Source organism: Stegodyphus dumicola, chromosome 5 (assembly GCF_044657685.1).
Source record: "Stegodyphus dumicola isolate Sdum_Otavi_A_Nest chromosome 5, ASM4465768v1".
In the NCBI taxonomy this organism is placed as follows: Eukaryota; Metazoa; Arthropoda; class Arachnida; order Araneae; family Eresidae; genus Stegodyphus; species Stegodyphus dumicola.
Window position 1 is genome coordinate 206076453 of NC_140772.1, and position 15273 is coordinate 206091725.

Genomic DNA, 15273 nt, shown 5'->3' on the forward strand with positions numbered 1-15273 from the left:
TTCCTTCAAAGTATACACCCACTTACGTTTTACTAATTTTGTTTTTTCAGGCCTCTCTACTATTTCCCACACTTCGTGTTTATGTAATGAATCTAATTCATTTTCCATTGCGGATTTCCAGTCATACCAATTCGCACTTTGTTTTGCTTCTGAAAAATCATTCGGAACATTACTGATTATACTTGATGCTAGTTGTTTTGATTTGAGCCTCTCGGATCGTCTTAATAGTATTTCATTTCCATATTTATTACTTTTTTCATAGCTATCAGATGTTTGGACTTCATTCCCCCTGTCATCACCCCCGCTACAACGGCTTATGTCGGCGATTTCGAAATTCGATGAGTCATCATATTCGCTTGCTTGGGTATTTTCCGTAGCAACCAATTCTAATTCGTTTCCCTTTCTTTCTAATTCTTCAATATCCCAAGTTTCTAAGGTTTTATTTTTTCCCATATAATTACTACCCTTTAAAGATTCGTTAAATTTAACTGATCGTTCTTCAATTATTTTGTTACTTGCTATATCATAAATACGATATCCTTTTCTTTCTCTAGCATATCCTAACATTATCCCTCTTTTCCCTGGTATGTCAAATTTGTTTCGCATTACTTTCGGAATGTGAAAGTATGCCACACATCCAAACCTTTTTAGATAGTTTAATATGGGTTTTTTACCAGTCCAAATTTCTAAAGGAATTTTTTCTTTTCCTTTCCGGGGTGTTAAATTTGATACTTGAGTACTAAAATTAATTGCTTCTGCCCAGAATTTTACCGGAAGCTCACTCTCATGTAGTAATGTCCTAGCTCTTTCTAAAAGAACTCTGTTTGCTCGTTCAGCTTTTCCATTACTCTCACTGTTATATGGAATTGTTTTTTCATGAAAAATACCTGAATTAGCAAGATAATTATCTAATTGTTGATTTACAAATTCTAAACCATTGTCTGTTCTCAAACGTTTAATTCTTTTACCAGTTAAATTTTCATACTTAGCTTTAAATTTACAAAATGCGTCAAACACTTCACTTTTACTTTTAAGAAAATAAGTAAAATACATTCCAGAAAAATCATCCACTAAGATCATAAAATATTTAGACCCACCAATTGATTCAGTTTGAACAGGGCCACATAGATCCGAATGAATTAATTCTAAAATTTCTGAACTCTGATTAATGTCAATATTTGGATGACTTTTTCTCGTTTAGTTATGTCACAAGTTTCACACTTAAAATCACTTACATCGTTAATATCAATGTATTCTTTCATTTTAAGCATATATTTTGGATTTAAATGGCACAATCTACTATGCCAAAGTTCATAATTATTACCAGTACAATCATTAACAATGCAAGATTCAGAATTATAATATGGTTCTAAATTAACTTCATGCCTACCATTATTCTTAAATGCTTTAAAAAGTAATTCATTAGACCTACTAAAAACTAATACAGAATTATTCCTTGATTCAATTTTACATCCTTTATCCATTAAGGCAGTGAGTGACAATAAGTTATTTCTTAAATCAGGAATGTAACTAACATTACTAATAGTTAAATTAATAAAACTAGAATTCTTTGTATTTATAGCTTTTGCTTTAACAGTACCAATACCTTCTGAATATATTTTTGAGTGTTTACCTGCCTGGTAAATTTCCCTCACCTCTGGTGTAATATTCTGAAACCAAAAGAAGTCTTTTGCCATGTGTCCGGTTGCACCACTAACCAGCAACCAAATTTTATCACATTCATCATTTTTCCACGCGTAAGTTGAAGAGCAAAATCATTTTCTCTTTCATCAGAACGAGATGAAACGTTCACACTTGTAGGTTGTAACTTCATTCTTTCCTTGTTACCTTTGGATAACTCACTTTTTGGATTCTTGTTTCTGTAATAGCAGTCCTTCGCGATGTGACCAGGCCGTCGGCAAATGTAACAAATTCTTGGCTTATAGTTTTTATTCCTTCTTGATATGAACGATTACAATACTTTGTAGATGGTGTGATAAAATGTTTTCTTGACTAAATATACTCACTTCATCTTTACGAGCTTGCGTATGCTGATACATTATACTGAGGGATGTTACCCTGTTACTGTTACTGTTATCTATAGTACTGTTATCTATAGTACTGTTATCTAGAGTACAAAATGTTACTGTTATCTAGAGTACAAAAATTTACACTGCGATGTTAATTTTCAATCATATTAAGTATTATATATCGTTGTTAATTTATTACGCATACATATAATATCTTGTGTCTCCTTAGTCTACATATGACGGTGGTAAGCGAGTAATTTATGCCATTACTTATTGTCGATGCAAATAAAGCCTTAATTTAATTTTAGTTATTTAGAAATACCCTTTTTGTTACATGCAATTGAAAAATATTTTCTTTCTTTTATTCTAGAAAAGCAAAGTTATGAGTAGAATTATGAATAAAGTTCTAAGACCTACGAGGGGTGAATAATTTAAAGGAGTGAATGATGATCAAAGAAGCAGTATATTATTTTGCATATTCATCTGAAGAACTGCAGCATAATCATTAGCCATAAGATCAAAATAATCTCTAAATATTATAAAAGAAAGAGTCTGTCTGGGCGTGTCTTTCGTTCGTGCTGCGCGCTAGCTAATAGGGCCCAGGGCTATGAAATTTGATACTTAGGTGCACCTAGACAACAGCCAATGCACATCGAGGCGATTTTCTTCAAAAAAAAAAAAAAAAAAAAAAAATCATAAAGACCCACAAACGCTGAGCCGTTTGTGGGCCTTTATGAAATGGAAGGCGAGAACTTTATTTAAAATGAATGTCAGAAATGCCAAGATATTTCGAAAAGTTGGATGCTTTTTAATATATTTGCAGAATGCCTGAAGAAAAAGAGCAAGCTATTAAGAAGAAAAAAACAAATTTTTGCACAAAATTTAGTATTTTTTTAAATGTATAAATTTTAATCTTATGATATTTGATTCTTGCGATTTCAAAAATAAAATATTTGATTAAAACATGAATAACATTTTAAGAAACTAAATGTAGGATGATAAAACTGTGTGAAGCAATGAGAACAATGTTAAAGCTATTTAAATCCATATATGTAAGTCATCCTAAGTTAAAATATCGGTTATATATCTTTCTCATTTATATAACTTTTCTGAACGGAACACTGAAAGGCGTGTTAACTGTGCTTTACTGTATTTTCTCTTTTAATATATATAAGGCCCACCAGCGGCCGAGCGGTAAAGTCGCTGAACACTGGTAGTTCGGTCCGAGGTTCGAATCCCGCGAACGGGCTGGCTGCATGGGCGTTTTCGTGGTTTTCCCCATGTGTAACGTGTATACGAGCCAGTTTCCCTTAGAAAGTCCTCCATGAAGGCATCCCTCCCCTTAGGCAGATAACCCTCGAGGCTTTGCCATAATCACACACTTTTAATATATTCAGTTTTCAGATGCACCGTAGTCTGAGACACATAGGTTTCTTCCGAAAGAACTGCAATTCAAATACATAAAATCAAATCCTGGAAAATTTATATTAATAAATATATTTGAAATGCTCAGTTCGAATGAATAAATAGAAATTTTAAAGTGATTATCTGAAGAGACAGTGCAACACAAACAATTAAGTCTAAAAATTTAAAAATTACCTAAAATAACAACTATGACCAAAAAAAAATTATTAAGAAAACTATTTGAAAAAAAAAAAAATAAACGATGCATCTTTTATTTAAACTACGCAGTTCGAATAGGTAAATAGAAATTTTTAAAACAGCCATTCGAAAGAAACCATGCAACTTACACAATTAAAATAAAATTCGAAAAAGAAAAAAAAAATATTTAAAATAATAACACAAAAATATAATATAAAGAACATTATTTGAAAGAAAGAGCGTTGTGATTTTTTTCCTCTCACGGGAAAGGAAAGTAGGTTACCATATATTAAGAAGTTCGCCAAGTGAACTATTCTTGGCGCAAGCGGAAAAAAAAGCGCCAACATAAATTTGTAAATTTCGCACCAAATTTTACAAAATTTCATATTTGGGCATAATTTGAGTCGTAGAATCGAAATATGGAAAAAAAAATGGTATGTTATTTCAAAAAAAGTCCGATTTCGTGTCAAAATAACTATGTTAGAATAGAGATATATATAAATCTAATATATATCCTAAGTCGCGCTTTCGAGACATGAAGAAAGCAATTTGTATTTCGTCAATCGGCCCATTAGAACGGGAGATATAGAGCTGTTCCATTTTTTTTCCCGCAGTGCATACATTACGTATTATTTGGGAATATTTTTAAATACGTGAAAACAAGAATTTAAATGGAATTACTAAACGCATATACATTTAGCAGCCAATTTACTGAAAATATCATCTTACTTCCAGAAACATTATACTATTTTGAAAATTAAAAGTGGGCAATGAAGTAAATCTGAGACTTTTGTAAGGTATTAAAATCATTACATAGCTGAATGGAAGTAAGTTGGCAGTTCTAGGTGGAGACATCTCTTTGATAAATAGGAAGTTCCTGGTTTGAATTGACTGGGTTTGTCAAAAAAAGAAAAAAAAATCTATTTAACATTTATATCGGACCATTACTTGAAGTTCATCTGCGTTACTTCATAAAAAATAGATTCCTCCGTTAAAACTGTTTGTTCTGGAACATTGTTAGAGCATGACATCAAAATATTCAGGGCTGAAAAATATATTTTAGTCATTAATGTGAATTAATGTAATGTCTGTTACATTTTGATTGTGCTTGAAAGAATACTCAGACCACATTATCTCAACCGACAGAATTCCTTTCATTGATAAAAAAAATTTTCGCTTCCTGGAAAAAAAAAAAAAAAAATGTAATTACTGCGATAAGAAATGAGAATAATGATTATTTTATCCAGTAAGAGTTCGCAAAGAACTGTGTTTAAGATAGCTGCCCAATGTTCCAAACCATTTTTGTTTTCTCTGAAGTTTGTCATCTTAAAGTTGAAAACTAACGAGTATCATGACTGAAAATTTGCATAATGGATTAACCCTGATCAGATTTCTTAAGTATGTAAAAGCGCTATTCTGAAATAAGGTTTGTATCGGTTTATTAATACTGCTAATCGATAAAACTGCAAATTAGTTACGAAAAATTAGTCTTGTACAGTTCCAACGTATCATGCAGGATCCATCGCGTCATGAGCCCGACGCCATATTCTCAGCCTCCCTTCGGTTTAAAGTAGTCGGAATCGAGATTCATTACTCCATGCTACTCATTTCCAGTCTATTCTCTGTGTTTTCTTGCCCAGGCAAGACGTGCAGCTCGATGGCTGCTCCCGAAAACCATATTGTAAAGTGAGCGTTGTACAATCCGTTTACTGATTGTATGAATAGCGTCCTGATTCAACTGGGTGGTAATTTGAACTAATGTTTGGCTTCGCTGGCTACCTACAATACCGCTGCAGTCTCACATCACGTTCGTTCAACGCTAATTGTCCTTTACAATTTGCTCCACCGCTAATTCCCCCCCCGATCATATGTGTATTCTCGGTATATTCTTGACACTGTCGAACTTTACATCGAGTGCCTATTATCTGTTCGCGGTCGAAGGTGTCTAAATCAGAGGTTTTATCTATACTGGCAATTGAAACAACTGATTAACAACAACCATAGTACTAGTATGTATGCAGTTACCACAACGCCCCCATGTGAGGATAAATGCGGCGTAGCGCTACGATATTTGCATAGCCATTTCTATCACTAATTCAATGGCACTTCAGTGTATATTACTTTGCAAGTTTTGTTTCAAGTTCAAGTATGCGAACGGAATAAAAGGTTCAAAATCAGCGACTTCCCAGTCAACCACATCCTCAGAACAGAAAGTATAACGTGGCGCTGGAGCCCGTAGTATTTATTATCACAGACTGGTGAACGCAATGGATCTCTGAGTTATAAGATTATTCTGTAATTTTTCGGGCAGGTGGCATGAGTACCTTGTGATAATAACTTCTCTTTATATATAGGGAAAAAGAGCACGGGCACTCTATGTATATATAGGGAAAAAGAGTACGGGTATGTGCAATTAATAAAAGTGATGTCGTAGGGTAATAAGTGTGCTGCACAATTAGCCAAACGGCTCGTAGTCATAATATTGTGGTCAAATATTAGTGATGATGTTTATGCAGAAGCGTTGAAAAAGTTTCTTCTTACACTGTCAAGTGATATTGTTTCTACGTATGCTAGAAAAGTTTTATACGGGAGTTCAAAAGGGAAAATAAGATCAAAAGAGGGGGGAGAAATGCAAATAGACTACACTGACAAATAAAATGTGAAAATATGTTATGGTTATTGAGACAGGTGATGAGGCAAAACCCAAAGTGGCACCATTTCGCCAGCATATGTTCATCAATTTCGAGAAGCCTCTTAAAATGGAAATCGTTGATTAGAAAATATGTCAAATCTCACATTCAGAATACATTTGCCATTCTATGGTTGCATATATTGCGAGAGCGCTCGCCATCTTATGATGCTTGCTCTTAGGGATAAAATATCACATTTTGCCCTTGTTGCTTTGTTTATATGCTTGGTCATTCTCGAGTTTCGTGAAGATTTTCCTCGGAACCTTCGATAGATTTCCTTGTGAGTACCACTGAAGTCAGTTTACCATAATTAACTCTATAATTCAGTCGTTTGAAAAATTAAGAAATTTGCATATTATGCCAAATTTCTGAAAAAACTAAAAGATAGCTTTCAATGAAATTTGGTATGAATATACACTGGTGTGCAAAAATTAAGGACGAGACGGTTTTTTCAATATAACTTTGTACAAAAGCTTTCCAAATCAACACATTTAATACCGTAAGATCCCCAATACGTAAGGACATGAGTAATGTAAGCAACACTTACTAAAAGAGAAATCAGAGGGATAAAAAGAAGCTTTATTGAAAACGTAGCATGGAGCGCAATGCGACTGAAGGCCGAAACATCCCTGTGATAGGTGTCCAGCAAGAAACATCCGGTCTTTAATAGGGGATATGATCTCCCATGACTACTAGGCAGGTTTCACAGCGTCTGCCCATGCTGAGAATGATGGTGTCAATGAGTTGTTGAGGCATTGCTGCCCATTCGTCTTGCAGCGCCAATCGAAGCTTCGGAATCGTTACTGGTGGTAAGGTACGAGCTGCCAAGCGTCTGCCTAGAAAATCCCATACATGCTCGATGGGATTGAGATCCGGAGATCGTGCCGGCCAATCCATACGTTCAATATCCTCACTCTCTAAGAGCTGTTCGGCAGCTACTGTGCGATGACATGGTGCATTGTCGTCCATGAAAAGGAACTGCGGACCCATAGCGCCTCTAAAAAGACGCACATATAGAAAAAGAATCTCGTTACAATAACGGGTCCCGTTGACTGAATCTGCGTCGAAGATGTGAAGGTCTGTACGACTACCTTAATACGATCACGGCCAGCAACACCACATTTATGGTGCCGTGACCAAGATAATAATAATAAAGGCACCACTTTATGGTGCCATGACAAAAAAAAAAAAAAATTAAGTTTTAACTGTTTGATTTCAGGTAGAGAACCATTTTATGCTTATGCCTAAAAATATAACTACACATGTGATTCCAGTATGAATACTATTGATAATTGCTTAAATATTTTGAATTTTGTGATTATGTCTGATATCAAATAGGTGAATATTAGTAATGATTGGATAAAATTTTAAATTTTGTGATTATCTGATATGAATCATTAAGAAAGATTAAGTTAAAAATTGCATATGTAAAAAAAAAAAAAAAAAAAGACTATGTTTTCTGCTAATGTGAAATAATTTAATGATAAAAAATAGATATGTGAAAATGGTAATATCAATTAAAAATTGGTCAGTATTTAAGAAATTATTCCTGAATGTATATCATATTGTGTGGTAATGAGTATGTAATAACTTGTATCCATGTGAAAAAATTTCGATAAGTTACAAAAGTGTATTTATGAATGTACTATATATTAGGAGTAATAATAATAGTAATTTATAGTGGTACTAAAGGATAGTAAATTGATTTAGAATGGCTAAGAAAAATAATGTAATGAACATGAGTCTGGCTACTGCTCTGCCTACTTTTTCAGGGGAGCATGACGAAAATATAACATTTTTTCTAGATCAGTTATGCCAAATGGCAAATTTAGAGAACTGGAATGAGAACAGAAAAAGTTTGGTGTTAAAAATTCAATTGAGGGGTAAAGCATTAAAATTTGTAATTGATAATGAATCGTGTAAAGATATGTCATTTGATGATTTAAAAGCATTACTAAGTAAAAAATTTGCAAAATCTCAGTCATTTGACACAATTCAAAATAACTTTAACTCAATTAGACAGACCCCAGATCAGTCAGTTGAGGACTTAGCGGAAAAAGTGAATACTTATGCCACAAAATATTTTGGGTGCTATCCTAGTTCGAGTGAAAAGGTACACAACCTCACTCAGAAAGCAATGCTTTCAAAATTCTTAGAAGCTCTCAGACCAGATTTAAGACTGGAGGTTAAAAAACTAGGACCTGTTGATTTTGCTACTGCTGTTAAACAGGCAAAGAACATAGAAAAAGCATTGGAGGATTCTGGTAATAGCTCACAGACACATGATTTTTCACCTGAATTAAATACATTAATTATGCAACAAATGCAAAGTAATAGAGCCATTGAGGATTTGTCAAAAAAATTTAATGAAATTTTACCTAATGGTAGTGTAAACAATGTAACTACACTAGAAAATAATGCTACACAAAGTAGTAATAATAGAGAATCTTGTCATATTTGCCAACAGAATCATTGGACTACAGAGTGTCCTTATTTTCCTTCAAACAATAATTTTCAATATTATAGACAGGCTAGAAACAAACACAGAAGAAATTTTTATAGGGGTAACTTTATCAATAGAAGGAATAGATATAATAGTCAGTATGCTTTCACGCGAGGTAATAGACCACAGAACAGTAATAGAAATAGGCCACAATACAAAAGATACAATACTCGTAGAAATAATTTAAACTAATGAAGGGTACTTGCAGATCTCCCAGATACACAAAGTATTACTCAAGTGCTCATAAAAAAATTTGGGAGAAACAAGACAAAATTAAGAAAATAAGGAACTCAAATAGGCCAAATACACATGAAAGATTCCGACACAAAATTAAAGAAAGTAATGAACAAAAATTGGTAGCTTCTTGCCAGACTAATAGTATCACAGAATTACCAGTAATAGAAATCAAATTTGGCGACTTTGTGGTAGAAGCATTACTCGATACAGGTGCAAATTTAAGCTTAATACAGCCAGACACCTTGCAAGTAATAAAAAATTATACAAAGATTCATTACTTAAGCAGATCTGTAAGAATACATACGCTAAATAATGCCACCATCCCATATTTATCTGCTGTAAACTTAAAATTTCGTTTAGGAAATAAATGGCTTGCCAACCAATTTTTTGTTACACAACATAATTGGAACACAAATTATCAAATGATTTTAGGGTATGATTTCATTCAAAAAAATAAGATACTTATAGATGCAGATAAAAGTCAGTTAATCATTGATAACACATATTTTGATCTTTTGGACAAAAGAAAAAATTGCACTAACATTAATGCAAAAAAGGTAGACAAGAATAGTAGACCAGAGGAGTCGGGTATTGTAAGAGTAGTATTCAATATCAGAATTGCGCCAAATACAGCAGAGATAGTAAAGTTAAGCATTCCAATTAATATGCAGAAAGAAAAGCAAATAATGTTCTCACCAGACAGGCGAAAAGTGGGCAAGATAGGTGTGACTGATTCAATTCATGAGATAAGTGACAGGCAATATATATTCGCCATAATTGAAAACAATTCGAATTCCATAATTATTCTAAGAAAGGGTGAAAAGATTGGTAAGGTATATAAAGTCGAAGAAAAATAATTTGAAAAACCTAGAGAGCAACAAAATTTGCAGATTAACCATATAACTTTAAAAGAAATTAAAAAATTAAGAAAGGAGGAATTAAGCCCAGATGATTTTGATTCAAGTCATTTAGAAGCAGAACAAAAAAATAAGATGATTGAAATGCTCATGAGAAATTCAGCTGTGTTTTCAAAATCTTACACCACTCTGGGTGAGACTAATGCTGTCGTGCCACAATTTAATTTATTACATAACTTTCCATTTCAAACTAGACCATACACTATTCCTCGCATTGCTAAAAAATATGCCCAAGAGGAGATAGCCAAATTGTTAGAAGCAAGTATTATAGAGCCATCGACATCGAGTTACAATTTTCCAGTAATTTTTGTCAAAAAGAAAGCACCACCTAATACTGATCCTAGCAAATTAAAATTTAGAATGGCAGTAGATTATTGATTGCTAAATTGCATAACTGAATCATATCAAATATGTCTACCTAAGATTTCAGATATTTTGCATAATATAGCAGGTAAAAGTTATTATTGTGTAAATCTAGATCTTAAGTCAGCATTTTTTCAGATAAAGTTAGATCAGAAAGATAAAGAAAAATTAGCCTTTTGCACGGAACTTGGCAATTTTCAACCAACTCGGTTACCTTTTGGTGCAAAAAATTCATCTGCTTATTTCCATACTCTAATATCAAAATGTTTAGGTGAATTGCAGGGTCCAAATTTACAATATTTTCTAGACGACATAATTGTTGCAGCTAACAGTATAAATGAACTAGTAATTATTTTACAAAAGGTGTTTGACAAGTTAAAAAAATTTAATTTAACGCTAGACCCAGCCAAATTGCAGTTATGTAAACAAGAGATTACGTATTTAGGTTTTGCGGTTAATAAGAATGGTTTTGCTCCTTCAGAGGAGAATATTCAGAAAGTAGCCAAATTTCCTAGGCCAAGAAATGTGAAAGAGGTTTCGACACTTAATTTTTAATTATGCAGAAATTGTCAAGCCAATAGTAAATTTAACAAGAAAGAATATACCATTCGTGTGGAACGAGAGATGCCAAAATGCATTAGATAAAATACAAGAATTACTTTTAGAAAAACCCACAATAAAAAACATAGAAAATGATAAACCTTTATATTTAGTAACTGATGCTTCTAGATCAGCCATTTGTGGCATATTAATGCAAAAAAAATGATGATAAGTTTTTCCCAGTACAATTTTACTCAAAAATTTTAACACCTGCTGAGGCTAGATATCCTTCAATTAGGAGAGAACTTTATGCAATCTTCAGATCAGTAAAGCAATTTCACGAACATCTGTATGGGAAAAAATTTATAATATTAACGGATGCTAAACCTCTGACTTTCCATATTAGTCTTGACAAACAGCCAGATATTGTAGCACGCTGGTTGTTATATTTACAGGAATTTCAATACACGATGGAGCATATTCCTGGTTTAAAAAACCCAGCAGATTACTTGTCAAGAGTTTCAGAGGATGTAGTGGTAAACAATGTAAATATATTTAGGACCAATGATAATTTGTCTATTCAAAACATAATTAGTAAACATCAAAGTGATACAGACATAAAATCAATTATTAAAAAATTACAGGATAACCACAAAGAAAGTGTAGAACAATATTTTATTGATAGTCATACAGATGTAGTAATGATAAAATTAAAACCTGTAAATATTAGAAAGAAAGACAGAAGTATCCAGAATAAAATTCTAATTCCTAAGGCATTAATTAAAGATGTATTACAGACAGTTCATGCGCCTCACTTTGGTATTCAAAAGACATATGAGTTTGTAAAGGCAAAGTATTATTGGAAAGGTATGTACAGTGATACGAAAAGTTTTGTAGAAAATTGTTCAGATTGCTTACAAAATAAGTCGAGACCTCATAACACTCTGCCACGTCTAATTCCTAAGAAAGATCTTGCTCCTGGAGAAATGATAGCTATAGACATAGTTGGTAAACTACCAAGATCCATAGATAATAGGTTTTATGTACTCAGTATCATTGATCATTATTCTAGATATTTGGAAACAGTTCCGTTAAACAACTGCACTTCTCAATCCATCATAAAATCTTTAAATGATTATTTTGCCAGATTTGGCATTCCAAAAATTTTGTCATCAGACAACGGTTCCTATTTTTGTTCCACAGAATTTAATCAATTTTTAAAATCGCTTAAAATAGAACACAGAAAAAGTTCAATTTATTATCCACAGTCCAATGGGTTTATTGAAAGAGTTCACAGGGTAATGAAAGAATCAATTGCAGCAATATCAAACAAAATATTTGAATGGCCACAAAAAGTACTGATGTTCAAACTGTATTATAATAATGCTAAACATTCTGTAACTCAATTTTCACCATCAGAATTATTTTTTGGTAGAACATTAAATACTCCCATAGATAGCAATGATCCTCTTAAATTAGCAGAAGATTTCCAGGCATATTCCAAAAGACTAAAGGCACAATTGAGAAGAGATAAGCAACAAGTAAAATTAAATGAGGATGAATACTTTAATTGTGCAAAAAAATATTTGAAAGGGAGAAAAATTCCAGAATTGAAATCAGGGGATAACGTTTTTATGCAGGAATTTACTGATCGAAGGGTGCTACATCCAAAATACAAGGGGCCATATGAGATCATTAAAAAGCTACGAAATGATAATTATATAATACAATTAGAGAATAAAACCACTAAAGTTCACGTAAGTAAATTGTTTTTACAAAAGCCTTCAAGAATAGATTCAACACAAAATGAGGATTAGGAGTGTAACACAAGTATAAATCAGCAAATCAAAAAAAAAAAAAAAAGTGTAAAGAAGTTGTGATTATGATAAGAATGTAGCAGGTGTACAAGCTAGATAATGAATGATGATCATGTGTGGTATGGGTCAATTTAGTGTAATAAAGCGCTAATTGCACGATTTTTGGTAGAGTTGGCTGGTCCATATACCAGAAGAATTGAATTGTATTATGCAGGGTCTCATTGATTATTAGGTAGCAGATTAAAAAAGAAAGAAAGAGTGTGGTGCTAATCTCCTTGTCTTACTGCTGAATCAAATTGAAGGTACAGGGGTTGGACAAAAATGTGGAAACACCTTTAAAAAAACATGTTTCTTTGCTTAATATGGTGTAGGAAACTCGTTGGCATTCAAAACAGCTTGCAGTCCTCTCGGAATGGATAAATACAGTTCCTGTATGTTTCCCAAGGGAATATTATACCATTCTTCCTGCAAAACGGTGGCAAGTTCAGATAACGATATTGGCGGTGGATAACGAGAACGCACTTTCCGTTCCAATGTAGACCACAAAGGTTCGATAATATTCAGGTCTGGTGACTGTTGTGGCCAGGGGAGATGGGACAACTCATCCTCGTGCTCAGAAAACCAGTCCTGGACAATGTGAACTGTGTGAACAGGGGCTTTGTCGTCTTGGAAGACACCATCACCATCGGGGAACAAAGTTTGTACCATGGGATGAACTTGATCGGCCAAAATGTTCACATAAGTCTTGACAGTCATGTGCCCTGACACAGTTATCACGGGGCTAGCAGAGAACCACGATATGGCTGCCCAAACCATAACAGAACCCCCGCCATGTTTCACTCTTGGCAACAAGCAGTCTATATTATAGGCTTGAGATGGCGTTCTACAGACGTAAACTCGGCCAGAAGTGGGAAACAATGTGAAAGAAGACCCGTCAGACCATATTACTCGCTTCCACTGCTCTATAGTCCAGGCTTTATGACTTAAATACCACCTTTTCCTGTTACGGGCATTAGCATCACTGATGAGTGGCTTCTCAATTGCAGCACGGCCAGCAATTCCCTGTTTATGAAGCTCCCTTCTAATTGTTTTGGTACTCACAGGGTTCGGTAACACAACATTCATTTCAGCAGTTACTTTTGCAGCTGTGGTCTTCTTATTTTTCGTCACAATTGCCCTTAATGATCGTCTGTCACGATCACTCGGGGCACACTTTCGTCCGCGCTGTGATCTAGCAGATGATGTTTTTCCGCTTTTCAAATATGCGGAATAAATCTTCGATACAGTACCTGTTCAAACACTAAACACCTCGGCTACCTTGCTTACGGAAGCACCTACCATACGTGCTCCAACAATTTGCCCACTTTCGAAGTCTGTTAACTCTGACATAATGCAATGACAACCTTACATAACAGTACTCCGACAACAACTGAACTGTTTAGCACATTTACGAAGTTGTATAGGTGGCGTCAGTAGTCAAAAACGCCAGCGCCACCTACATATTTCATTAAAATCAATCTTTCTTTTCAAACATGCATTTCACAAGGTGTTTCCATATTTTTGTCTATCCACTGTATGTAATTTAGTAGTGGATCTAATACAAATGTAGCTTGTAACAATGTCATGACACATTTATATATGAAATATATATGTGAAATGAATATGATCAAATGATAAAAGTAGCTAAGTAATGAAATAGTGCATGTGATTCTAAAATGTAAAGAATGAGATAATGTAAACAATGGTTAAGAGGAGTAACATCAAATTGATAATGCAATATTATTAGTAGTTGATAAATTGATTTTATCACATGTGAGTTATAAATTATATATGTCAAAATTTCTTTTATGGAATCACATCTGTGGAGATATTTTAGGTAAGAGTAGACATGCATGAGTACGTAAAAGAATAATACTAATTTAAGAATGTAAAAAAATGTGTATCACAAAGTATTTAAAGTGCTGTGTTTTTTTTTCCAAGCAATGTGAAAAATTAATGTGAATTATGTGTGTATAGTGCATACGAGAGCTCAACTGTGTGCGTGTAATGTGAAATGTTTATATAGTGCCAAAGAAATGATAAAGTGCAGTGCCTTTGCAAGTGATATAAAGATTGGTGTGAAATGTGTATGTGATGCTGACGAAAGTTCAAGTGTATCCAGCAGAGAGGGATTGCATTTGTCCAGCGTTCGGACAAAATTTTTTTTTCTTCGGCTGGAGGGAATGTGAGAACACAGAATTCTCACAGTGAACACGGTGGCTGTATCGATTCTTAAATCGTTATCGCGCCTGCCACGTGCATCGCAGTGGATAAAAACTGGAAGGACTGGTTTTGTCTTTCTCTTTCTCCCTGTCGTCGTGTTAACGAGTGTGTGGGCCTTCGGGCCACACACACACACACACATACAGCTCTCGCCATCGTCCACGGTACTCGATTTGATGTCCATTTTCAAGGATGGAGGAGAAAATATGTTCTTGTAAGAAGAATATAAGAAATCAGGTAAACTTTACTGATTAGGCTGCGAGGTAAAAATTGCTCTTGTGCTGTGACTCAACGTGTATAATCCTGACAATT